The sequence below is a fragment of the Giraffa tippelskirchi genome, chromosome 9 (assembly GCF_054371585.1).
Source record: "Giraffa tippelskirchi isolate mGirTip1 chromosome 9, T2T-mGirTip1v1.2.pri, whole genome shotgun sequence".
Taxonomy (NCBI): domain Eukaryota; kingdom Metazoa; phylum Chordata; class Mammalia; order Artiodactyla; family Giraffidae; genus Giraffa; species Giraffa tippelskirchi.
In genome coordinates, this window is record NC_137283.1 from 32,379,283 (window position 1) to 32,407,108 (window position 27,826).

The 27,826-nt window shown below is 39.4% G+C and overlaps 1 protein-coding gene across 3 annotated transcripts in view; it reads right to left on the reverse strand.

Annotated features, from left to right (window-relative positions):
• TAFA1 (TAFA chemokine like family member 1) overlaps positions 1-27,826 on the reverse strand; it is a 928,543-nt gene that overhangs the window by 821,846 nt on the left and 78,871 nt on the right. For all 3 annotated transcript variants that reach the window (XM_081528460.1, XM_081528462.1, XM_081528463.1), the window contains exon 3: positions 14,283-14,436. The gene's annotated coding sequence lies outside the window, so the exon portion shown is untranslated. The remainder of the gene's footprint in view (positions 1-14,282; positions 14,437-27,826) is intronic.

Below are 27,826 nucleotides of genomic sequence, written 5' to 3' on the forward strand. Positions count from 1 at the left end.
TCCAATGTATCCTTTTCTATAATCGGTATAATAATGAAAGTGGCTCAGTCGTGTCCAACTCTTTGCAACCCCATGGGCAATACAGTCCATGGCATTCTTGAGGCCAGAATACAGGAGTGGGTAGCCTTTCCCTTCCAGGGGATCTTGCCAACCCCGGGATTGAACCCAGGTGTCCTGCATTGCAGGCAGATTCTTTACCAGCTGAGTCAAAAGGGAAACCCAAGAATACTGGAGTGGGTAGTCTATCCCTTCTCCAGAGGATCTTTCCGACCAAGGAATTGAACTGGGGTCTTCTCCATTGCAGGCAAATTTTTTAACAACTGAGAAATCAGAGAAGCCCGAGTATAATACGGATTGGCTCAATATAATGACACAGGGTTAGTCTGTATGTAAAACTGATGCAAATCAATGTTTATACAAATATATACTGGCGCTGTTACTATGAATGTTGTCAATATCATTAACCTCTCACTCTTTTTTTTCGCTATTTTACCGCTTGACTTTTTTTCCCATTTCCCTGGTGGCTCAGGTGGTAAAGAATTTGCCTGCAATGCAGGATATCTGGGTTCTATCCCCGGGTGGGGAAGATCCCCTGGAGGAGGAAATGGAAACCCACTCCAGTATTCTTGCCTGGAGAATCCCATGGACAGAGCCTGGAGGGCTACAGTCCATAGGGTTGCAAAGAGTCAGACACAACTGAGCAACTAACACTTTCACTTTGCCCAAAATTACTTACCATGCTATCTTACATTCTTCCCTTAATTATAAATTTAAATGATACTAGGTTTTTAAAACCATATCCAAATTCAGATGTGACAATTGCTTTCAAACTCTATTACAGCAAATACACATTAGATGCTTAAAATATAGCTAACATTTTCCTAACTTGTCCACAGTTAGTATTTTAAGGTAATGACCCCTCTTGTTTCTTCTTTAAGAAACTTAAATTAAACCAAATGTACTAAGTCCACTGAGTTATGCCATAATGAATGTGCAAAGATAGATGTTTGGCACAGCAAGATATGACAGAAAAGTGTAGCATCTCAAAAATGCCCTTATATCAAATTATTGATGCAAAGCAGTTGACAACTGTCCTAAGAGGCAGGGCCATCAACTGTCTAGACATGATCAGATATTAACATTGATGGGTTTTGCAATCTGATCATCTTGTTTTCCTTTTACCAAAGTAAAGGTCAGGAGCTTCATGACATCTGACAGACTACAGGCAGTATCAGTACACCCACAGGATGGAACTTGGCCTCCTAAGCCTGTGTCAACCTAAAGAGATTGATGCTATTTTTTTTTAACAGTCTGTTTGTTGGGAAGGATGTGTCAGTTCAGTCGCTCAGTCGTGTCCGACTCTTTTTGACCCCATAAATCGCAGCACGCCAGGCCTCCCTGTCCATCACCAACTCCCGGAGCTTACCCAAACTCATGTCCATCGAGTCGGTGATGCCATCCAGCCATCTCATCCTCTGTCGTCCCCTTCCCTTCCTGTCCCCAATCCTTCCCAGCATCAGGGTCTTTCCCAATGTGTCAACTCTTCACATGAGGTGGTCAAAGTATTGGAGATTCAGCCTCAACATCAGTCCTTCCAATGAACACCCAGGACTGATCTCCTTTAGGATGGACTGGTTGGATCTCCTTGCAGTCCAAGGGACTCTCAAGAGTCTTCTCCAACACCACAGTTCAAAAGCATCAATTCTTCGGCACTCAGCTTTCTTTACTGTCTAACTCTTTATAGTCCAACTTTCATACACTGTTAGAATGCAAAATGGCACAACAACTTTAGATAAGTTGTTCTCAGTCTCTTTATAAAGGTAAACATACACTTATCATTTTTTTCCATAGGGATGGTCTTGATCCCTGTCTCCTGTACAATGTCACGAACCTCTGTCCATAGTTCATCAGGCACTCTGTCTATCAGATCTAGTCCCTTAAATCTATTTCTCACTTCCACTGTATAATCATAAGGGATTTGATTTAGGTCATACTTGAATGGTCTAGTGGTTTTCCCTACTTTCTTCAATTTAAGTCTGAATTTGGCAACAAGTAATTCATGATCTGAGCCACAGTCAGCTCCCAGTCTTGGTTTTGCTGACTGTACAGAGCTTCTTCATCTTTGGCTGCAAAGAATACAATCAATCTGATTTCGGTGTTGACCATCTGGTGATGTCCATGTGTAGAGTCTTTTCTGTGTTGTTGTAGGAGGGTGTTTGCTATGACCAGTGTGTTCTCTTGGCAAAACTCTATTAGCCTTTGCCCTGCTTCATTCTGTACTCCAAGGCCAAATTTGCCTGTTACTCCAGGTGTTTCTTGACTTCCTACTTTTGCATTCCAGTCCCCTATAATGAAAGGACATCTTTTTGGGGTGTTAGCTCTAAAAGGTCTTGTAGGTCTTCATAGAACCATTCAACTTCAGCTTCTTCAGCATTACTGGTTGGGGCATAGGCTTGGATTACCATGATATTGAATGGTTTGCCTTGGAAATGAACAGAGATCATTCTGTCATTTTTGGGATTGCATCCAAGTACTTCATCTCAGACTCTTCTGTTGACCACGATGGCTACTCCATTTCTTCTAAGGGATTCTTGCCCACAGTAGTAGATATAATGGTCATCTGAGTTAAATTCACCCATTCCAGGGTGAATTACCCAGGATGGGTAAGGCAGGATAAATATTTATCTCTTAATCCTTTGGGCCTCACTTCCTTCAAGATACCAGTCATATCCCATGCAAAAACATTAACTGATCTTAAGACCTGATGGAAACATGTTGAGGAGGAAAACTGAAGTAGGTTTCCATGCTTATGTGTTACAAGTCATTGCTCCCTCCCTGATTTATTTTCATGGACAAAAATTTAACTATTTGTAGGCAGTGTTACTATAAAGTACTCCCAGATGTTCAAGCTGGATTTAGAAAATGAAGAGGAACCAGAGACCAAGTTGCCAAAGAGAGATCATACAAAAAGCAAGAGAATTGCAGAAAAAAACATCTAATTCTGCTTCATTGACTATGCCAAAGCCTTTCATTGTGTGGATCACAATAAACTGTAGAAAATCCTTAAAGAGATGGGAATACCAGACCACCTTACTCGCCTCCTGAGAAATCTGTACACAGGTCAAGAAGCAACAGTTAGAACCAGACATGCAACAACAGACTGGTTCCAAACTGTGAAAGGAGTACGTCAAGGCTGTATGCTGTTACCCTGCTTTTTTAATTTCTATGCAAAGTATATCATGCGAAATGCCAGGCTGGATGAAGCACAAGCTGGAATCAAGATTGCCAGGAGAAATATCAATAACCTCAGATATACAGATGACACCACCCTTATGACAGAAAGTGAAGAAGACCTAAAGAGCCTCTTGATGAAGGTGAAAGAGGAGAGTGAAAAAGCTCGCTTAAAACTCAATATTCAGAAAACTAAGATCATGGCAGTTGTTCCCAGCATATCATGGCAAATAGATGGGGAAACAAAGGAAACAGTAACAGATTTTATTTTCTTTGGGCTCGATTATCACTGCAGACAGTGACTGCACCCATGAAATTAAAAGACACTTGCTCCTTGGAAGAAAAGCTATGACCAACCTAGACAGCATATTAAAAAGCAGACACATTACTTTGCCGACAAAGGTCCATCTAGTCAAAGCTATGGTTTTTCCAGTGTATGGATGTGAGAGTTGGAGTATAAAGAAAGCTGAGCACCAAAGAATTGATGCTTTTGAAGTGTGGTGTTGGAGAAGACACTCAGTCCATTCTAAAGGAAATCAGTCCTGAATATTCATTGGAAGGGCTGATGTTGAAGCTGAAACGCCAATACTTTGGTCACCTGATGCGAAGAGCCAGCTCATTAGAAAAGACCCTGATGCTAGGAAAGATTGAAGGCAGGAGAGAAGGGGACGACAGCGAATGAGATGGCTGGATGGCATCACCGACTCGATGGACATGAGTTTGAGCAAGCTCCACGCATTGGTGATGGACCAAGAAGCCTGGCGTGCTGCAGTCCATGGGGTCACAAAGAGTCAGACACGACTGAGTGACTGAACTGAACAGAACTGAACTGATGCAGTGACCAGTGCTTTTATTATTTACATAAAAACTATTTGCAGGTCATCAAAATGGTTAATAAAATATTTCTAATGCATATTTGGTCTCTTGATCCTTCAGTATATCTGATTTCTAGAGTCAAGTATATTAAAAATCCTAAAGCAGATGTGGTCTTATCAATTGATGCATATTTATTTATATTTTAACTAATTTGTCAATTTCTATTTTTTCCTAGTTTCCTAGCTACCTGTTTTCTTAATTTACACATGATTCCTCTACCACCATACACTTCAAAGGCGACTTAATGATGAGGCCATAAGAAAGAAAAAGGCTTAAAAATCCACATATCAATGTTTTACCTGGAGATGAGTGTAGCTTTCACAGGAGAATGGAAAAGACATTTTCTCCCACTGATGATAAGTGTTTTGTTTGATTTAAATCTTGCTTTTAATGGCATGGAAGAAAGAAAGAATTTCTGAAGTTAGGAAATTCCCTGAAGAATCTGAAAGCCGAGAAGTCCCACCACTTGCTTTTTCATGACTGGAATCAGTGATGCATTGGTTTCTTTTTCCAGGCTTCTAAAAGGTCATTAAGAACCAGCCGGAGGATCATCAGAGAGTCTGGTGCACATGGGAGCAACATTTGACAATGCAGTGCATACTACAGCAACCTTCTTTGAAAGACAAATAGAGAAAGTCAAATTGAGAGGATAGAAAGTGCAGGGAGGGACTTCCCTGATGGTCTGGTGGTAAAGACTCTCAATGCAGAGTGTGGGTTCAATCACTGGGCGGAGAACTAACATGCCACACGGCAAGTGTTACTATCAAGTACTTCCATACACTATGCTAGTTTGATTGTAATGATGAAACATTTTTTTAGAAAAAGAAAATCCACGAATTCATCCATGCAGCCCATTTCAAGTTAAATATCCCTTCCTCTCTAACCAGGCTATTTTAGCAGGGAAGGGGGCATGAACTGTGATTCTGTGTGCTTACCTGATGAACTTGTAGCTCATAACAAGGGCCTATGTGGTAGAGTCAGAAAAATTCTTCACTGTTCAACCAAGCCATAACCTCTGGGCCTTCCCCTTCATGGAAGAGCAAGTGTACTACTGTTTTAGGGTCCAGATTAAGCATCTCAGCCAAGCTATGTTCTTTTAAAAAAAGCACAGTTTTAAGGGAGGGAGTCCTAATTCAAACACACAGTTAAAATGTATTGATATACCTACATTTCCTCAAAACAAATTCACATTTGGAATATTTGAAGAACTCCTTAAAAATCAATGAGAAAAAGAGAGATAACCCAATAGACAAAAAAGCAAAAGACTTGGACACTTCATCAGAAACAATATCAATAAACATAAATAAAAAGTGCTCAGCCTCATGAGTCATATGGAAAATGTAAATTAAAAGCACAATTCAGTGTTGTCCTATTCCTAGTAGAATAATTAAAAGATGAGTAAGATGGAAATACATCAGTGCTGAAGAGAAAGTGGGGCAATCAGAACTCTTCTACATTGCTGAAGGAAGATTCACTTAGGAAAATGATTTTGTACTATTGAATAACTCCTAACATATGTATCCCCTGTGACCCAGGAGTTTCACTGTAAGGTACATACCCAGTAGAAATGTGGATATATATTCACCAAAAGACATGTTCAAGAATGTTCATGGCATTGTTATTCATAATAGACAAACACTGGAAATGTCCATCAACTATAGGCTAAATAAATTGTACAGATGTGCCCATCAATAACCTAAATCTACAGACAACAGCACAGGAAAATGTCACAATAGAACGTTGGATGAAAGAAGTCACATGAAAAGAGTATATAATATATGATTAAATTTCTACAAAGCACTAGAAGAGAAAGAACTGATATATGCTGGTAAAATTCAAGATAATGTTTACCATTGGGAAGTTGAAAGAAGGCAAGAGGCAGGGGTTTGGGAAAGCTGTACACATTGCTTTCTTGACCCGATTGTGCCTATTTTTTTAAAAACTGATCAACCTGTAATTATGATTTTTGAATATATGTAATCAACAGTTGGTTCTTACACCTAGAATACCCAGGGTTAATCCTCAGAAATGGCTCCATAGATGCTCTCTCTCTCTCTCTCTCTCTCACACACACACACACACACACACACACACACATTATCTCTCTTTCTCTCTCTCAATAAGTCTGCCTTGTTTTCTTCACTGGTTATTGTCTTGCACAGAGTCTCCCTCTATGCTGCCAAAATGTCCACTAGCATCCCCAGATTTACTTGCTATCCAGTAGGAAGCATAACAAAAAGAGAACTCATCCACTCTTTCTTACTGTGAAGATCAAGGAACTGAGTCTCGCCAGACCAAACTGGAATGCATGTCCATCCCTATAGGAAGCAATATGTGCAGTTTGGTGGAACATAGTGAAAGGCTAGGACTATGTCATATGCTCATCCCATCATCTCCCATTTTTGGAGATTAACTGCACTCAGTTAGGTTGTTCTTGCTGGGGGTATCACAACATGGTTGCAGTCAGATAGATTTTGTCTGGGCTGGACTCATCTTGAAGACTGCTTCCTCATAGATCTGTGAGAAAAGACTTGGTCAGCTGGGGCTACTTGAGCATCTCCTTCTTCCTCTGTGTAGCCTTTCTTCATGGCCTCTTCAGCAAGGTGGCTTCTGGGCAGCTGGACATGGCAGCTTGAATGGAGAGTAAGATGCCATAAAAGATGTACAGACATCAAACATATGGCAAGGTGCTCCACATCATATATCAGGGAAATGCAAACTAAAACAACAATAAAATAAACTACATATCTACTAGAATGGTCAAAATCCAGAACACTAACACCATCAAATGTTGATGAGGATGTGAAGCAACAGGAACTCTCATTTACTGCTGGTGGGAACACAAAATAATACAACCACTTTGGAAAACAGTTTAGCGGTTTCTTACAAAACTAAAACATACTCCTAACATACCATCCAGCAACCGTGCTCCTTGGTATTTACCTAAATGACTTGAAAACTACGCCCATATAAAAACTTGCACACAAATGTTTATAACAAGTTTATTCATAACTACCAAAATTTATCCCTCAGTAGGTGAGTGGATAAATAAACTGAGTACATTCAGACAATGGGTATTTCTTAGTGCTAATAAGAAATGAACTGTCCAGGCATGTGAAAAGACATGAAGGAAACTTAAAAGCATATGACTAAGTGAAAGCAGCCAGTATGAAAATACTACATACTCAACAATTCCAAGTATAAGGTGTTCTGTAAAAGACAAAATTACAGAGACAGTAAAAAGATCAGTAGGTACCAGGGCTGGGGGAGTTGAGGATGAATAGGTGGAGCACAGAGAATTTTTAGAGCAATGAAACTCCTCTGCATGATATCATAATGAGAGATAAATATCATTATACATTTGACCAAAGCCACAGAATGTACAACATTGTAAACTATGAACTTCATGTAAACTATGAACTTCAGGAGATTATGATTTGCCATGGTAGTTTTATCAATGTGATGCAATAAATGTACCACTTGGTGAGGGAAGTTGATCATGGGGGAGGCTATGCATGGAGCAGGGGGTATGTAGGAAACATCTATACCTTCTGCTCGATTTTGCTATGAACCTAAAACTACTCTAGAAATATTGTCTTTTTAGATTGAAAGAGAAAGAAACAGCACAAGTCACATCATCTTTTGCAACCTAAAACCAAGGTTGGAAAATTATGACCTGTGGGACAAATCTGAGTCTCCATTTAATCTTATAAATTTCCATCTAACACAGCCAAGCCTGTTTGCACTACCCATTACAATAGCAGAGCAGTACAACTATGGCAGAGACCAGATGGGTATGGCCTGAAAAGTCAAAAATATTTACTAACTGACCCTTTACAGAGAACCTTTGCTCACACAGTCTCACTTCTGCTGCATTCTATTCACTACAAATAAGCCTCTAAGAAGAGCCCATGCTCAAGTGGAGAATTAGTTGACATGCCCTAAAGAGATCAACAGAATAAACAATTCCTTGGACAGAGAAGCCTGGCAGGCTACCTTCCATAGAGTCACAAAAAGTCAAACATGACATAGCAACTAAGCACACACACAGACACAAGATCGAACCAGTCAATCCTAAAGGAAATCAACCCTGAATATTCATGGGAAGGACGGATGCTGAAGCTGAAGCTCCAATACTTTGGCCACATGATGCAAAGAGCCGACTCACTGTAAAAGACCCTGATGCTAGGAAAGATTGAAGGCAGGAGGAGAAGGGAAAGGCAGAGGATGAGATGGTTGGATGGCATCACTGACTCAATGGACATGCATTTGAGCAAACTCCAGGAGATAGTGAAGGATAGGAAAGCCTGGTGTGCTACAGTCCATGGGATCTCAAAGAATCCGCACAACTTAGCAACTGAACAACAACAATACTACCACGCAGAGGTGGCACCACTTAATACATACACATTGAGAGGACAATAAGGGTGCTATTGGTAAAAGAAGGGCTCAAAGATACTGAACTGCCCTGAACAAGAACCCGCTGTGAGGTGAGACAGTATGCTTCCAATCTCCGGGTTGGTTAACTGAGTGGAGTAGGTGCAGATAGTACATTTTTTCTTCAAGTTAGTTAACACCATTGCCCACACCAGGGTGGTAAGAACAGAACTTGTTTCTCTCCAAAATTATGCCTATTGCTCAGGGGCACTTATGTTGAAGTCATTCTGACAAGTTTACAATGCCCTAATTGAACTGCCTGGGCACAGAAGGATTGCTTTTTGCAAAAGGAAAATAGCTAGGAGAATTACAAAAATGGCATATCAGAAAAAGTGCAACTTATTCTTGGGCTTTTGAAATGTCAGATTTCTGGGCACCAATTTATCTGACTTTTACATTACAGCACTACAAACAGTCAGAAACTCTTTTTGGCCATTTTTCACAATAAAAATACATTTCTAAGTGTTATTTTAGCTCAATAATGATTGTACAGATCTATTTATTTTTCATTTATGTGAGTGTATGTTGGGAAGGGGGTGGTTCCCTAAGTAATACCTTGCCTTTGGTGATGTTGGGCAACAGAGGAGAATGCATTATATTAATCAGATTGGACCACTAGCTTAGTGAGAAGACTGTAATCCAGATTTTAGCATAATACAAAGCATTCAAAATCCACATGTAAAATTAAGCAGTCACTGAGTTCCTTCTATAAGAATATGTCACTGACATCATTTCTGCTGCTCCAGAGTAACTGAGAAGGCTCAAGGCCATTATTATAATCATGAAGAAATTTCTTTTGATTGTATTATGCCCAGAGACGCAGCTTAAAAGGTGGCTTGGAAATGAAAGGGGGTCTATCACTGCAGGAGAATAGTAGACTCCTTTATCAGCCATACTTCTCATACCAGGAGATGCATAAATAGCATCTTAAGAGTGAAATACTGACCAGCACAACTTTATGAAATATAGAGTGGGTATTGGCAGAAATTGTGTTTTTGTCACCTACATCTCAAGTGGTGACGTGAAGAGATTTTTCAAAATTACCTTTCTGCAACTAGCGCTGTATCAATGAGAGATGTGAGCAACATGCAGCACAGGTTCTAATTCAAGGCACAATGTGAAGAAGGCCGGCCACACCGCAGGTGCTCAACAAGCACAAGCTGGGCGAACTCTGACACTTATTTAGGGCTTATGCATAGCAAGCAACATGGTGAAAGGTTTACACATTGAATCCTCACAATAAATCTACTGACTGCATATTATCATTATTACACTTATTTTAAAGGCAAGGAAAATAGGGCTTTGTAAAGCCAAGTAACTTGTTCAAGATTTTATAAATTTCACTCTGGAACCTGATTATGAACTAATGAAATCTGATTTCAGAGTTTGTAATCTTAACTACTATGTATTAGAGCCAATGAATGAATGGATGGATGGGTGGATGGAGGGATGGGTGGATAACAGATGGAATAACGAAAATACTGTGATCATGTAGGGGAAGGAGTAAGTGTATCTGACTAGCTAGAAGAGAGGGCTCAACAGAAGAAGTGACATTTGACCTGAGACTTAAAGACAGATGCTTCCAGGTGGGGACATGGAAATGGTCTTCCCAGGCTGGCAGGGGAGCATAAGCAAAGACACAGACATACAAGTCTCCATGAATCTAGAGGATGACAGGTGCTGCACAGCTAGTGCACAGGTCATCCAGGCCATCAGCCCAGAGAATAGGCTGCTGATGGGTCTCTATGGTGTAAGAGTTGGAATGCTGTGTTGAGTTTGGGTTTTCTTCTGCAAGAAATTGAAAACCTTCAAAGATATATACATATATATATATATACATACATATATATGTATATATATGTATGTATATATATATATATATATATATTTTTAATGATGGATAACATTTATCAAGGACTTAACTATCTGAGCCATGAAGTGTTAAAATCCTCACAAGAATTCTATCGAGGTAGCTGCTAGCTATTATTCCTTTTTCAGAGAAGTTAAATCACTTGCCTAATGTTACATAGTCTAGAACTATTTGTATGTGTATTTGGACCCAAGCAGTCCTCCATAACTACAGAGCTAAACAGAGCAAGAGAGAGGCATGATTTTATCTGAGTTTAAAGAGACAGCCAAAGCAGCAGTGTGGATGAGGATGAAACTTAAGTTAGGGAAACTAATTAGGAGGCTGTTTGTGTTTAGACAAGAGAGCCTGGGGAAATGAGCTAAAGCAGGGCTCCTTGGCACTATTAATATTTTGGGCTGGATAATTCCTTGCTGTGGGAGCTTGTCTCAAACACTGTGGAATGTTTTGCATTGTCCCTAGTCTCTACCCAATAGATGCCTTGTAGTATCCCCCTTCAAGGTGCAACGAAAATGTCTCACTGGAGGGCAGACTGTCCCTATTGAGAAACAATGAGTTAAGGCATTTTGGGGGGATTGGAAAACAGGGGATATTTCAAAAATAAAATTAAAAGAACCAAGTGATCAAAAGGTGGAAAATGGAAATGTGTAACATAGTCTTGGTCATAGTCAAGGCAATGATAGACCCAAGATTCAGCTCAGGATCTAAATTAGGCAGAGAGTAAAGTAAAAGTCATTCAGTCATGCCCAACTCTTTGCGACCCCATGGACTGTACAGTTCATGGAATTCTCCAGGCCAGAATACTGGAGTGGGTAGCCTTTTCTTTCTACAGGGGATCTTCCCAACTCAGGAATAGAACCCAGGTCTCCCACACTGCAGGCAGATCCTTTACAAACTGAACCACCAGGGAAGCCCAGGTTCAAAACCCAGTTCTGTCATTTACCATTGGGTGAACTGGAGAAAATTACTTACACATTGCAGGTCTTAAAAAGAAGATCCTAATAGTATTTCTTTCCAAAAGTTGTTGTGAAGGTTTAGACAGAACAACATGAGTCAAGTGCTTTGCAGATTTTCTGGCACTTAGTAATTGCTCAATATATGGTATTACTAGGAGGTAAGGGAAACACAGGGAAACTTCTTCAACCCCAGGTTGTGGAATTCATGGTTTGAGAGTTTTTAGTGAGTGGACACTGTGAACTCTATAAGCAATTATCTACTCAGTAGAATATCTCTCCCAACTCATTAAAGTTAAGTTGAAGAAAAGAATATATAACTGAATTTGGTTTTATATCAATTGTTTGGTGTATGTATATAAGTGTGTGTGTACTTCGGGGTTTCTAGGTATACTTGTGCATGTACACATATACATACACAAATTAACTTTTTGGAATTACACTAAAACATTAACACTAATTATACCAGATGTTAGATGATGAGTGAATTTAACTTTTATCTCTATTATTTCTATTATCCTTTTTATTTTTTTCTATAATGAGTAAGTTTGATTTTTATAAATAAGGAACAGAAGTAAATGTTCCAAAATACTTTCCTTTAAAATGTACAGATTGAAATCTGACTGTGTGTCAGGTATTACACTAGAAACTAAGGATACAATAATGAGAACTCCTACCCTCTTCCTACACCACACACACATACACACACAGGGGAACAACAAAAGCAACAAAAGACACCTGAAACCGCATGTTCACGTACCGGAAGGCTGGAACTTGGAAAAATCAAGTTTAAATGTAACTGTGCTACTCCAGAAGCAACAAAAATGATGGGCTTCTGTGACACCATCCTAATCATGTTTTTTAAGTCTGACAGAAGATCCAAAAGAATTTTCTCTTTCTCCTACTTTGCAAGGGTTCAGTAGGAAACTCCACTGTTTCCTCCTTTTTAAGATTTTGCTTCCTCTTATTTAGTAATTCCTATCCTGAGGGAATATAATACAATTCTGCAATGTCCAAATCAACCTTGAGTCTAATTAGTAGGGATAGCTCCCCTGAAAACTACGATTCTTCACAGGGAGACTTGTTTCAGTAACAAAGGCTTTCCTCAGACAGTATTTAGGGGTTTTCTATTTCAAAGAACAAATCCTTTCCTTCCTGCACATTCAGGAAATTTAGAACAGTATGTATGTTTCTGAACTCCCATAGATTTACAAGAACGATTTGGGACTCTGGAAAACTCTGCAACATCCTGACTGTGTGTCAGTGAAATGGATGTGCCTGCCTTCGACTCACTGTAACAAGGAGATTCTGGCTCAGAGCTGTCACTCTCAGTTTCAACTGGTGTCTGTGTGAAGAGCAATGGAAATGATCAATTAAGGATGCTCACTTTACCCTCCACATCCTTTTTAATTAAGTACCTACTGAAATGATGGACTTTACACAGATGACAGTTTTAGGAATTCTGTGTCTGCCCCCCGTCATTCATTCTCACTGCATTTCTGGAATAAGGATTCATGTTCTGTCATCTTGAATATTTTAATACTTTACTGATCTCAAACGGGTTTAGCCATAGGAGGACAGCAGTAAAATAAAATTTTATAGCCAACAAAGTTCTTTATACCTAAAGTTTACTGCACATTTTATATTTTGTTTAACAACACATGGCTCCTTGAGACTCTGAAATAAACATAGCTTCTTCATGTCGCAGTGGGTTTGTGCTGTTTCATTTCTTGTTAAGAGCTGATTCCATCATTGGGATAGAAAGAATTCCTCATAATTGGCCAGAAAGGCTGCAATTCTATCAGGCAGGTGCTTCTTTCTCTAACAGTATTAAGACAACCTTAAAGTTCCTTTGTGTTAGAAAAATGCCCCCCTTTTTTTCTTTGCTCTCAAAATACAGCTATTCAAAGTGATCTTTTTACATGGAGTCCCTGTATTACATTCTGTTTTAACCAGTAAGTCAGGGATCGATCAATTGAGAAGCCTTGAAGGAGTCCATTGACTCCTAAAGTAGTTGATATTTTCTGGCAACAACTTTTCTCACTGTTTGGCTAAGGTCTGTAAAATTTTATGATAATGACAAAACTACTGTTTTGTGTAGTGATGGTATCTTGTAGTAATTAACACTCTCTTATTTTTGTTCTTTGGTTTGCAAAGTTGGCATGGTAGACCAAGAAGCGAATAAAGAATTTTAATATAGTGCAGGATATTAGAGTAGTTTCTGTTGTTCCCCGATTGAACCAAATAACTGGTTTGGGGGATGTTTCAATTGTTTTTTTTTTGTTGTGTATAGGAATTTAAAACAAACAAACAAAAAACCTCCAGGGTTTTCCATAAGACAAACTGCAGAGAGAACTGGCATCCCAGAAGAGTCAAATGTAAGGAAAATTGTTCCCAGTTCTGATACTATTATTCTAGGGGGGTTGGGGAAGCAAATTATTTTGTTGCTCCATGAGTTAAAAAACTGAGTTTTAAAAAATGGATTAAAAAAAAAAGAAGAAAAAAAATAAAAAATGGATTAGATTCATTTCTTGAATGAACTCCAATTTTCTGTAGTTCTAAATAAAATACATTAAATCTATTTATACCATGTGTGTCATTGTGAAAATTTCATCTGTTCATTTGCTCTCGATTTATTAAACAACCAACATTCATTGAGAACTCACATATCTTGAACTTGTATTTTCCTCTAACACTTCCAAACAAGACCTACTACAGGACAGGATATTTTGGAGACAAAGAGTTAAAAAGAATGGTAACTGGCATACAGAAATAAACCACTGATCTCCTTGGTCTTACTGAGCTCTTGACCTATTTTTCCTGCCTGAATGGCCAGGAAGATATTTCAAAAGGCTTTAACCCTCCTCAAACTCAGAAACAGAATCTAAAAATATAAACGCCCTATAGAAATTCCTTACCACTTCTTTTTATCTTCAAAGATGAGATCACTGGGTCTTCGAATGAGAGTGGTGTTGGGCGGGGGGTCATCATTTCTGGATGCTGACTTCAGATTTTCAGGACTCTTGGGCCTTTGCTATCAGATGCTGAGTTTCTACAAGGCCATCTTAAGAACTGAAACATACCAGAAAGAGAGGAGGGTAGTCCTTGGATTTTTTAAAGACTTGTTTCCCCTGATATCCTTGTGGTCAGGAAGTTCATTGGACTGCCTACGTTTTTTGGCTTCAATTTAAAGTATGTTTTCTAGTCTGTCTTTTACTGAGCTGGAAATAATGCATCCTAGGCCCCTTTGAACAGTTCTTACTGCTGAATATGACTGTTAAGGTGCCCTTCAACTATCATTACTGTAAGCCATGTATCCTTTGCGATAAACATAATTAAAAACTGCTCCAGGGTCTTCTTAAAGTTATGTGAGATTTTAACATTTTTATGCCTGGTGTGGGTGATGTTTAAAAAACAGTACTGGGATGGGAAAGCAGGAGGGATGTCAAAAGATACCCTCCATCTTTAACGCTCCCCTGATGGAAATAACAGCCTTATTTGTTTTGTTAACCAGTGCATAATTAAAAGTCAGTATTCAAGATCATAATAAAAATCTGTATAACTGAGTGAGACTGAGGCTTGGAAGGAAAATCCATTAAAACACAGTCATGTGTAATTTACAAGAAATCAGTAATAAAATGTTTGCTCTCGACATTATCTGCAAAATGGTCTGTATATTATGGGAATAAATCCATATAACTTGGAGGCTGAAGATAAACATCCATAGGCAAAGTTCACATTGAGGTTATCTGCCTTATGCTCTGAACTGGGGAGTGCTATTTAAAGGAGATAAATTGTGGTTTACTTCTGCAAGTCTCAAGTACATTGTGCAGAAATGAGTTTAGTTCCTGAGAGGGTATCTGTCATATCCAAATAGGAAAAGAATGCCATTGCAGGGTTGTACCCATTGCAGAAAGAATATAACTTTTGTCCTCAGTGGGAAACAGAAGGAAGCTTCTTAACAATTAAAAGTCCTGAATGAACCTTCTGTTCATACAAAAATGGGAGATATTTGATACTTTGCAAAACACTGATTCATTTGGCAATAGAGTGATATCTTATTTTAAGTCGTCAGTGAATTCAGTGCTCAAGTATGTGAAACTTGCATAAAGCTAGATCTTGGATTCTGAAGTAAGAATAATTCTTTATGCATAGGAGAAAACCTAATAGCAATAGAAAGAAGTACTGAAACACTATAGCAGAAAAGTTTACATGACAGAACTGATACCTTTCAAGGCAAGAAAATGGGCACTGGCTTTGGATAATCTTTGGTTCCCTGGCATTTACTAAGGATTGTTTCTTCTTGCCATTTAAATTAGACTCTAAGGTTGAAGGGAGAGGCAGCAGGTCTCTCCTTTGTCACTTTGTTTCCCTTCAGCAGCAGAGGTGACTTCAGATCTTGTCTGGTGATGTCTACCAACATTTATTTACAGTAAAGACCCAGTTTTAGAACCCCAGGCTTTGCTTTTGATATGGAAATGGAAACTCTGAAATTTATAAATCTCCTTTCTCTCTTGGTACACTTGATCTTGAGGAATTATTGTCCTCTGGGAGGGGGGCAGTGGTTCTCAAAATCAGCAGCATCAGTGTCACCTGGGAAATTATCAGAAATGCAAATTCTTGGGTCCCAACCCAGATCTTCTGAATCAGAAACTCTGGGTGAGATTTTGGAATAAGGACCAGCAATCTATCACTGAGCAAACGCTCCAGGTGATTCCGATGCTCACTAAAATTGAAGAACCAGCGTTGTAGGGAGTCCAGGATATTCTCTCTGAGGCTCAGAGTCTAACAATGATTTCTTTGTCCTGAGTGATAACTGTCTTTTCCCTTAAGCCAATGAATGCTATGGATTCCATTGATGGGGAATCACAGAGCAATACAATTCACTTAAATAAAAAATGGACTAATTATATATCTCAGAAACATTAACCCCTTTACACAGGTCCTATTTTCTGTCCTGAAAAAGAACTTTCGTAAGTCTATTTAGGTTCCCATTTTCAGTAGGCTTTCTTATTTTCACAAACCTACGTCTCATTCTCCTCATTGTTTTCAGAAAACAGAGGCAGTCCAAAGTCATCTGAAGCTCTAGACCAATTTCATATTAGTCTAATTAGAAAATAGTATATTGTACAGTGCAGTGAAGATAAAATCGGCATTCTGACAACATAAATCTATAAACTGGGCCTCAGTGAACTAATGAACTAGAACCATGTTAGTAAATAATTGTGGTGAGGACCTCAAGACTTAGAAGTCCTTCCAAATCATGAAAAAACAATACATCAAGCCATGTTGATTCTGGCCTCAAGTAATAAGTGTATTCCATCATCCTCTCCAGATTTAATATTTCATCTCCATAGATGTAGTCCAGTTCAACACAACTGATCTTTATCCAGCTTACTGGCAACAGTGTCCACATTCTGACCCTGCAAAATTCCTCATTCCCCGTCCAAACGTGAAAACAGGACTTGGGGATAGAGGCCATGGATAACACTAGGAGAAGGTTCTTATACCAAAGTGAATAGGGAAAAGACCGCTAACATCCTGGTTCCCAGATTATGCACAGGGCACTGCAACAAACATAAGAGTGCTACAGGGGATTTTAAACTTGTAAGAGAAACACAACGATACTTCAGATCCACCCACACTGCATGAATTACTAGCTTGCAGCATTCCACAGCTTTAACATTACCTCCAGCTCCTTTGAGGACATCCTACCTTCTCAAAGCTGGATTTTCAGAGGTTGCTGTGATAAAAAGCTGTTATTGTTTGTTGTTCAGTCGCCCAGTCATCTCTGACACTTTGCAACCCCATGGACTGCAGCATGCCAGGCACTAAAAAGCTAGTGCCCTGCAAAAATCGCTGTGGAACTGGAAATAAGGGTGTCAATGTTCAATCTGATGCCAAGATTTGAAAAGCTCTGTAGTGCTCAACAGGCACACACATCCATCAGAAAATAACTGTGGTTATGCAAGAATGGAAGGAATATTTTTTTCATTGAAGTACATGTATATTTTCAAATGGCTACTAAGTTGTTAGGACACAAATTCATTATATATTTTAATCTACTTAACAAACAAAACTGTTAGGCATTTCTTTTGGCCTACAGGTACTACGAACCAAGAAAGTTTGTGAATCTCTGGGTCAGGCGATTCTTCTTATCTGGAACTACAAAGAGTAGGATATTCACCTCAGAGGTGAAGGCAGAAGTGGTAGGAGCCAAAGGCTGTCAGACAGAAGCTTACAGACAAGGTCAAGAATGTGGGGCTGAAGCTGTCCTGAGTCCTCCCTTGGCCCAGAGCTTACACTGCCAGCATGGCAACTGTTTCTCTCTGCCTTGTATTATAATGAACTTCTTCACATCAATCTCTTCCATTAGAATGTAAATTCGAGATCTTTCCTTATTTGTTTCTCTATTTTCCCAGCACAACATCACAAAAGCTTTCTGAGAGATTACCTTGGAATTAAACAACTTTTCGATTCAGTTGAGGACATCTTTTCAGTTTAACTGTTTGGTTATTCTTGGATTTCTCAGATTTCAGGTGGATTCCACATCTGTGATGAGGCCTCATGATACTTCCCTGCACACTGGGGCTTGAGCATATGTCAGAATTTAAGGTTTATGTAAGCTTGGGGGTTGGAGGCTGGCTGTCCCCACCTTTCAGAGTCTTGGACCTGTGTGTCTCAGTGAATGAAAGGATGAATGAATGAGTGGATGAAATCCTTGGAAGACTGAACTGTGTTTTACTTCATGGCCATTAGTCTTACAAGTCAGGAAATCAAAGGTAGCAGACAAGGGCAATCAGGACTGCTTGTCCACACTCCTAGGAAGTTCTCTCTTGGGAATTATATTCTTCTAAAGGACTTTTTCAAAGTCATCAACTCAAAGAGTCTGACTATCTTAAGGGTCATTAAGATCTTTTTATCTTTATGAAAATAAGATTTTCTGATAATTCCCTGGACATACGAACACTTTCTTAATCTCTCCTCTATACTCACCAGGAAGGATAGTGAGTTCTGTTTAGCATGGTCCTTTCTATATCATCTGTACACATAAACACAGTTGACCAAACTCTTATATGTATGATCATATCTGCTCCGACTTTGCTCCAAGTAGATCCTTAGTTATTGAGTAGAGGAAGAAGACTAAATTTATCAAAATGGTTCCATGTAATTAAAGTTCATTGACTCATCTGCCAGATTGCTTAGCAGTGTGGGTTTGTGAGTGGATTGTATTTCAATGGTCCATTTGTAAACCAGTTATGTGGAACATGAAATTCATTTTTCCATTAAAAAAAGTATTTATAAAAGGTAGTTACTTTTTCAGCTTAGCCCCCAAACTTATTTAGCCTGTAATTTTGCTAGAATAATGTATATTCACAAGGATGTTTATACAGCCTTGGTATTTATTGTTAAATAAAGAAGAAAAAGTAAAATTAAATACTAAGTTTCTACTTTTAAATGTCTCTTGAAGGCTCATATTTTGACAAAGACAGTTTTAAATAAAATGGATGAGGCAGATTAAAACTTTTAGAAATATTCTGAAACAAATTTAGTGAAAAATCTGAACCTGTAGAATCCCATCCCCAGCTCAGAAAAGATACTTAACCCAGCAACAGCAGCAATGATAGCCTTGGCATTCATGGGAATAATTCTTCCCTGACCTCATTCTCTACATTACCACCTCCTCCATAGGTAACAGATACATGTTAATCTATCTTCCTGGCATCCCTTCCCCCTTTATTGGTGATAGCATCTCAATATTCTTTCAGAGGAAAAAATTCTACACTCTCAGTTTATGAAGTTTACTGACTCCATCTCTGAAGTTAAGAAGCGTGCAGGGAATTCAGTCCTGGGTTGGCTAATCAGAGCATTTCAGCCTTCACCTTACTGACTGGTCCAGATATGAGCACGTGATCTTAACAGTTCTAGTCAGGACCAAGGTGCATGACTTTACTCAGACTGTAAGGAAAAAGACCTTCATTCTCCTAGAGTTTCTAAGCTTGTAAGAGGCAAGACTGATGCTGCTTATAAGACAACAATAACAAAAAGCAACCACTGAGCCTACTTGGAAATTAAGCCAACACAGGAAGGTAGAGCCAAAGAACATAGAAAATTAAATTTCTGACTACACATTTTAAACACCTGTGTCTCAAGCCTGTTCCTTAAATACAAGAGCCAATGATTTGTCCTTTATATTTCAGGCATTTTTAGTTGGCTTTCTGTCACTTTCAATCAAAAGAGCTGATTTATTTTACAACAAATGTCAACTTATAGTTTATGTTTTAGAATACTTCTGTGAGGATACCAAAGAAGACTCACACAAGCTGTCTCCAGATTCTGATACCAGGTGAGCTGGTTCCAAAGATTTCCAAAATCTGAATTAGAGGTCACTGATTATTTTGTTCATGTTTCTCGATTTGGGTCTATTCCTACCATTGATCATCCATTGTTAAGTTCAGTTCAGTTCAGTCCCTCAGTTGTGTTTGACTCTTTGTGACCCCATGGACTGCGGTATGCCAGGCCTTCCTGTCCATCACCAACTCCCAGAGTTTACTCAAGCTCATGTCATCCCCTTCTCCTCCTGCCTTCAATCTTTCCCAGCATTAGGGTCTTTTCAAATGAGTCAGTTCTTTGCATCAGGTGGTCAAAGTATTGGAGTTTCAGCTTCAGCATCAGTCCTTCCAATGAATATTCAGGACTGATTTCCTTTAGGATGAACTGGTTGGATCTTGCAGTCCAAGGGACTCTCAAGAGTCTTCTCCAACACCACAGTTCAAAAGCATCAATTCTTTGACATTCATCTTTCTTTATAGTCCAACTCTCACATCCATACATGACTACTGGAAAAACCAAAGCTTTGACTAGACAGACCTTTGTTGGCAAAAGTAATGTCTCTGCTTTTTAATATGCTGTCTAGGTTGGTCAAATCATTTCTTCCAAGGGGCAAGTGTCTTTTAATTTCATGGCTGCTGTCACCATCTGCAGTGATGTTGGAGCCCAAGAAAATAAAGTCTGCCACTGTTTCTATTGTTTCCCCATCTATTTGCCATGAAGTCATGGGACCGGATGCCATGATCTTAGTTTTCTGAATGTTGAGCTTTAAGCCAACTTTTTCACTCTCCTCTTTCACCTTCATCAAGAGGCTCTTTAGTTCTTCTTCACTTTCTGCCATAAGGGTGGTGTCATCTGGATATCTGAGGTTATTGATATTTCTCCCAGCAATCTTGATTCCAGCTTGTGCTTCCTCCAGCCCAGCGTTTCTCATGATGTACTCTGCATATAAGTTAAATAAGCAGGGTGACAATATACAGCCTTGACGTACTCCTTTCCCGACTTGGAACCAGTCCATTTTCCATGTCCAGTTCTAACTGTTGCTTACTGACCTGCATACAGATTTCTCAGGAGGCAGGTCAGGTGGTCTGGTGTTCCTATCTCTTTAACAATTTTCCAGAGTTTGTTGTGGTCCACACAGTCAAAGGCTTTGGCATAGTCAATAAAGCAGCAATAGATGTTTTTCTGGAACTCTCTTGCTTTCTCGATGTTCCAACGGATGTTGGCAATTTGATCCCTGGTTCCTCTGCCCATTGTTAGTAATGTTTTATTCTTTCCTCCTCTGTTCCCAGGGAGATTATAGAAATGTAACAAAAAGAGAAAGAAGAAATCATATAAATATAATAAGAATTTTTCTTTGGTTAGATAACTGGAGTTCTTCTCTCTTTTCACTGCCAATATGCATATCTTAACAAAACCACTTTAATCTCCCCAGGTCTTTGTTCCCATATTAGTTTAAGAAGAGAATGAGATTTTGAGATTTCTAAAAGTAACTGAAGTTGTAAGGGAAAAGAATTGTGAACCAGAGTTAAAACAAAGGCATGGGCAATCCTGCTCTTGCACATATATCCAGAAAAGACAAGTAAGAAAGACATTTCCTGAGATGAACCAAGCTGAGAGCAGTGAAGGATGAGAAAACTGGGTATTCCCTGGACACAATCCCAGTGAAAGGTAAGACAGTGCTTGGGGGAAACACTGAATCAAATGATTCCCTGTGGGACTCCACAGAGTGGACCATCAATTTTCCAAGCACAAGGCACTGCAGATTAAAATTGCTCCATAGACAAATGGCTGTAAGTTTCTCTTCCATGAATGCATCCAAGCAGTCTATGCTTAATATATCTGGTCATTTATATCACCCCTATAGTAAAACCCAGATAAAATAACACTTAACTTTTTGTAATAGGGAGGTGGGAGGGGAGGAGAGATATTTTATGATGGAAGACTTTTATTCCTCTGAAAACGAATATAACCCTGGTTAAAAATGAGCAAGGTTTTTTTAACTTACTGGAGTAATTAGTGGACATTTGATTATAAAATAAGACAATTTTACAGTGCTGATTGCTACTCTTTCTACAACATTAATGTCCAGAGAAAGATTTTAACTCCAAACAGAATGGGTAGCTGGCAGTATGCTAACAAGATACTCAAGATTTAAAAAACAAAACAAACAAACAAAAAACATCATAATATGCACAAATTTAAAGGGAGCTGTAAAAGGTCAGCCCTGAATTGTATATACAATATATTTTTCAACATTTCCTTTTGGGAGACTGTGATGCTAACTTTATTACCAAAGGCTGCTTGACACCTGTTCTAGGGTGCTCTCTTGACTCAGACAACAAACAAATGAAAAGAAACTTTATGTTTGTTTTCTCTAATCTACAAAAGTCAAGATGCACATTGTAATAAATTAAAAAGCATTAGCCATTAAAATGACAGAGTTTGAGGGACTTTCATGTCAGGGAAGATGGAGTAAACATACTTTTTTCTATTCCTTGTGTCAACTACAACTAAAAACTCTGGGCATTACATATGACAGAAACATACAGAGATTGGAAAAAGTAGAAAGGGAAGACAAATGATATGGGGGCTTTGGAAGTCAAGGAACAACACAGTGGTAAGTTCCCTGGGTTTGTATGCACTCATTTCACATGCTAGTTAGGTGATGCTCAAAATCCTTAAAGCTAGCCTTCAAAAGTACATGAACTGAGAACTTTCAGATGTACAAGTTGGATTTAGAAAAGGCAGAGGAACCAGAGATCAAATTGCCAACATCTGTTGGATCATAGAAAAAGCAAAAGAATTCCAGAAAAACATCTACTTCTGCCTCATTGACTACATTAAAGCCTTTGACTGCGTGGATCATGACAAACTGTGGAAAATTTTGAAAGAGATGGGAATACTAGACCACCTGACCTGCCTCCTGAGAAACCTGTATGGAGGTCAAGAAGCAATAGTTAGAACCGGACATGGAACAACAGACTGGTTCAAAATTGGGAAAGGGGTACGTCAAGGCTGTATATTGTCACCCTGCTTATTTAACTTATATACAGAGTACATCATGCAAAATGCCGGGCTGAATGAAGCATAAGCTGGAATCAAGATTGCTGGGAGAAATACCAATAACCTCAGATATGCGGATGACACCACCCTTATGACAGAAAGCCAAGAGGAACTAAGGAGGCTCTTGATGAAGGTGAAAGAGGAGAGTGAAAAAGCTGGCTTAAAACTCCACATTCAAAAAATGAAGATCATGGCAACCAGTCCATCACTTCATGGCAAATAGATGGGAAAACAATGGAAACAGTGACAGACTTTATTTTCTTGGACTCTAAAATCACTGAAGATGGTGACAGCAGCCATGAGATCAAAAGACACTTGCTTTTGGAAGAAAAGCCATGACAAACCTAGACAGCATATTATAAAGCAAAGGCATCACTTTGCCAACAAGAGTCCGTCTAGTCAAAGCTATGGTTTTTCCAGTAGTCATGCATGGATATGAGAGTTGGACCATAAAGAAGGCTGAGTGCTGAAGAATTGTGGTAATGGGGAAGACTCTTGACAGTCCCTTTGACAGCAAGGAGATAAAAACCAATCAATCCTAAAGGAAATCAACTCTGAATATTGATTGGAATGACTGATGCTGAAGCTGAAGCTCCAATATTTTGGTCACCTAATGTGAAGAGCCAACTCATTGGAAAAGACCCTGATGCTGAGGAAGATGGACTGCAAAAGGAGAAGAGGGCAGCAGATGAGATGGTTTTCACTGACTCAAGAGACATGAATTGGAGTAAACTCTAGGAGATAATGAAGGACAGGGGAGCCTGGTGTGCTTCAGTCCATGCGGTTGCAAGGAGTCAGACACAACTTAGCCACTGAACAACAACAATCTCCTTAAAGACCATATCATAAAATATAGTAACATTGTGGGTTAGAGTTTAAACATACAAATTTGGGGGCAACATTTCATTCTGTAGCACCAAGAAACATCCATCACAACAAAACTTCTGAAAATTACAGACAAAAAATTCCTCAAGACAGCAACAAAGAATTGACACTTCTAAGGAAAACAATTTGGATGATAATGGATTTCTCATCAGCAGCAATGGAGCTCAGGAAGCATTCCAACACCATTAATTGATTTAAAGAGAAAATAAACCACAATAATATTCCCCTAAGGAATGGGGGAACTGAGCTGATATCACATCCCAGAGCCTCAGCAGCCTTGGTTCCAAAGGCAGGACTGGGGTGGAGCTGAGAGGGAAGGACAGTACCTGCCAGCAAATTAGCCCCCTTTGGACCTGGAGGGTCTGGTCCCTTGTAGATGGAACCCCAATTTCTAGATACAGGCAGGCTCTCCAACAGCTCAATCAAACTTAGTGCATTCGAAGGACAGTGGACTCTTGGGGCTGGAAGAGCTTTGAAAAGTTCCTTGCTCTTCAAGTCTCCTGTTGGTGGGGTTCCCCCTGGCAGGCTCCTTCCTGGGAGTCACCTCCCCTAAGTATGATGGCACCCTCAACATAGTGCTCTCGGCGAAATGCTTAGAATTTGTCTGGGGAGTGAAGGGTAAGGGGGACGAAGTATAAAACATGAGCCCGGGGCTGTTTCTTCTAGCATATTCCTGGTCCCCCTAATCTACAACCCAGTAACAGGACTTTGTCTTTAGCTCTCCTTGTCCAAGCAACCTGAGTGGGGCATCAAGAAATGCTGCCGCCTTGTGGACATTTTCTGTAACAACAACTTTCAAACTGGTGTTTCTGAGCACTTCATTACTTCTAAGGCCTGCAGGTCAGTAAATCACACCTGCCCTCAAGAAATGTCCTGGAGTAGGTAACTGGAAAACAGTTCCAAACAGGGCAGACCTTCAAGAAGCCCATTTCAAGAGGCAAATTAAATGCACATTTTTGTTTTGTTTTTTTAAGTCCATGAAAAATGCCCCAACTGGCTCATTATCAGAGAAGTGCAAATCAACTCCAACAAGGTATCATCTGGAATGAGTCAGAATGGCCAGCATCAAGAAGTCTACAAACAATAAATGTGGGGGAGTGCATGGAGAAAAGGGAACCCTCTTAGGCTGTTTTTACAAATATAAAATGGTGACATCCATGATGGAAAAGAGGTTCATTTAAAAAACTAAAAATAGAGCTACTGCATGATCCAGCAATCCCACTCCCAGGCCTAGATGCCAAGAAAAAATAGAATTCGAAAAGACATATGTACCCACAACGTTCACCGCAGCACTACTGAGACAGTCAAGACATGGAAGCAAGCAAAGTGTCAACTGATGGAAGGATAAAGAAGATGTGGTCCATATATACAATGGAATATAACTCAGCCATCAAAAAGAATGTGATAATGCCTTTTCCAGCAATGCGGATGGACCTGGACATGGTCATACTAAGTGAAGGAAGTCAGACAGAGGACAGATAGCCTATTATATCACTTACAAGAGATGTAAACTCATTTACAAAACACAAATAGACTCACAGACTTAGAAAACTAACTTATGGTTACCAAAGAAGACAGTTCTAAGGGATGAGGAGTTAATAAGGAGGTTGGGATGAACCTTTACAGAGTAATACATTTGAACAAGGTAATCAATAAGGACCTGCTATATAGTACAGGAAACTCTACTGAACACACTGTAATAACAGGTTTGGGGAAAAAAAATCCAAAGGAATAGTGTGGTCTCTGTATGTGTAAGTGAATCGGGATTGCCTTACAATGAAAAAAAAAAAAAAAAACACATTTTAAATCAACTATATTTCAATATAAAATAAAAATCAAATTTAAAAAGAAAAATGCCCATGGTATTCCCCTCAGGCCTGGCTGACCTGGGCTGGTGTCATATCACTGGAGCCTGAGCAGCCTTGGCCCCAAGGCAGGACTGGGGTGGAGCTGAGGGAGCTGGAAAGGATGTGCCAGCAAATCAGACACCCTGGACCTGGAGTGCCTGGTCCCCTGTGCATGGGATCCCAGTCTCCACATCCCAGGGGGCCTTCCCCCAGCTCAACCAAGCCTAGTGTTCCCAAAGGATGGTGGACCATCTGGGCTGGATTTGTCTGGGAGTAAAGAGTAAGGGGGACGAAGCAAAGAGACACTAGCTCTGGGCTGTTTCTTCTGACCCATTCCACTCTAATCCACAACCCAGGAACACGACTTTCTCTAGGGCTTCCCTGGTGGCTCATCTGGTAAAGAATCCGCCTGCAACACGGAAGACCTGGGTTCCATCCCTGGGTTGCGAAGATCTCCTGGAGCGGGGCATGGCAACCCACTCTAGTATTCTTGCCTGGAGAATTCCCATGGACAGAGGACCCTGGTGGGCTACTGTCCATGGGATCGCAAAGAGTCGCACACGACTGAGCGAGTAAGCACAGCCCACTGGTTGCCCCGGGAATCCTAGAGGGACATTGAGAAGTGCTGCCACCCTGTGGACATTTCCTGGAACAACAACTTTCTAACCATTGCTTCTGGTCACTTCATATTTCCAAGGCCTGTGGGGCTGTAAAGCATATCTGTCCTTGAGAAATGTCCGTGGGTAGGCAATCAAAAAAATGTTCAAAACAAGCAGATAGTCAAGAAGCCAATCTCAATAGGTAAATTAAGTGCACACCAGTTATATATATATATATATATATATATATATATATAAAATACATGAAAAGATGATCCACATGCCTCATTAACGGAGAAATGCAAATCCAAACTACAACATAGTATCACCTTCCACCTATCAGAATGGCTATCATCAAAAATCTACAAACAATAAATGCAGGAGAGGGCATGGAGAAAAGGCAACAGTCCTATGCATTGTTTTAGGGAGTGGAAATTGGTAACAGCCAAATGGAAAATAGTGTGGAGATTCTTTTAAAAAAACCTAAAAATAGAGCTACTACATGATGTGCCAATCCCACTCCTAGGCCTATATGAGGAGGAAAGGTATAATGTGAAAAGACACATGCATCCCAAATTTCATGCACTATTGACAATAGCAAAAGATGAAAGCAAGGAAAATATCCATTGACACTGGATGGATAAAGAAGATGTGGTACATATTTGCAATGGATTATTACTCAGCAACTCAAAAAAAAAAAAAAAAGAATGAAATAATACCTTTTCCAGCAATGTGGATGCACCTGGACATGATCATACCAAGTGAAAAAAGTCAGACAGAAAAGGAGAAATATCCAGAGATATCACTTATGCGTGGAATAAAAAATGACGTAAATGAACTCATTTACAAAACAGAAACAAACTCACAGACTTAGAAAACAAACTTATGGTTTCCAAAGGGTTAAAGTGGGATGCAAGGAGGGATAAACTATAGCTTGAGATTATCTTATACACTGTAATATGTTTAAACTACACAATCAATAAGAACCTACTGTATAGCACAGGGAACTCTACTCAATATTCTGTAATAAAGAATATGGGGAAGCTAAAAGAGAATAAATATATGAACACCTGAGTCACTTTGCTGTGTACCTGAAACTGACACAACATTGCAAGTCAGCTATACAGGTGTGCTCAGTCACTCAGTTGTGTCCAACTCTTCGCAACCCCTTGCCTGTAGCCCGCTAGACTCCTCTGTCTATGGGATTCTCCAAGAAAGAATACCAGACTGGGTTGCCATTTCCTCTTCCAGGAGATCTTCCCAACCCAGGAATTTAACCTGCACTGGCAAGCAGATTCTTTACCACTGAGCCACCTGGGAAGCCTCAAGTCAACTATACTCCAATATAAATTTTAAATTTTAATTAAAAAAAATATACTGGTGTGATATTGTACTATAGCTTGTCATGTTTTACCATTGGGGAAAACTGGGGAAACAGTTCATTTAATTTCTTGCAACTGCATATGAATCTACTTTTTTATATAATCATAATCATTTCAAATTGAAAAGTTTAATTAAAAAAAGACACTGTTCATTAGTATGAATGCAGCCATCTGCTAACAATAATAGGAGTGTCTACAAAATGTATACTTAGCTCTAGTTAAAAATGAAATAAAGGACAATGTGGATCTAAAATACACACATCTTTCTACAAATTAAATACTGACAGTCCTGAGTATATTCTCAGCTGTTTTCAACACAGATTTGAAATATCTGAATCCACAAATTATGAGT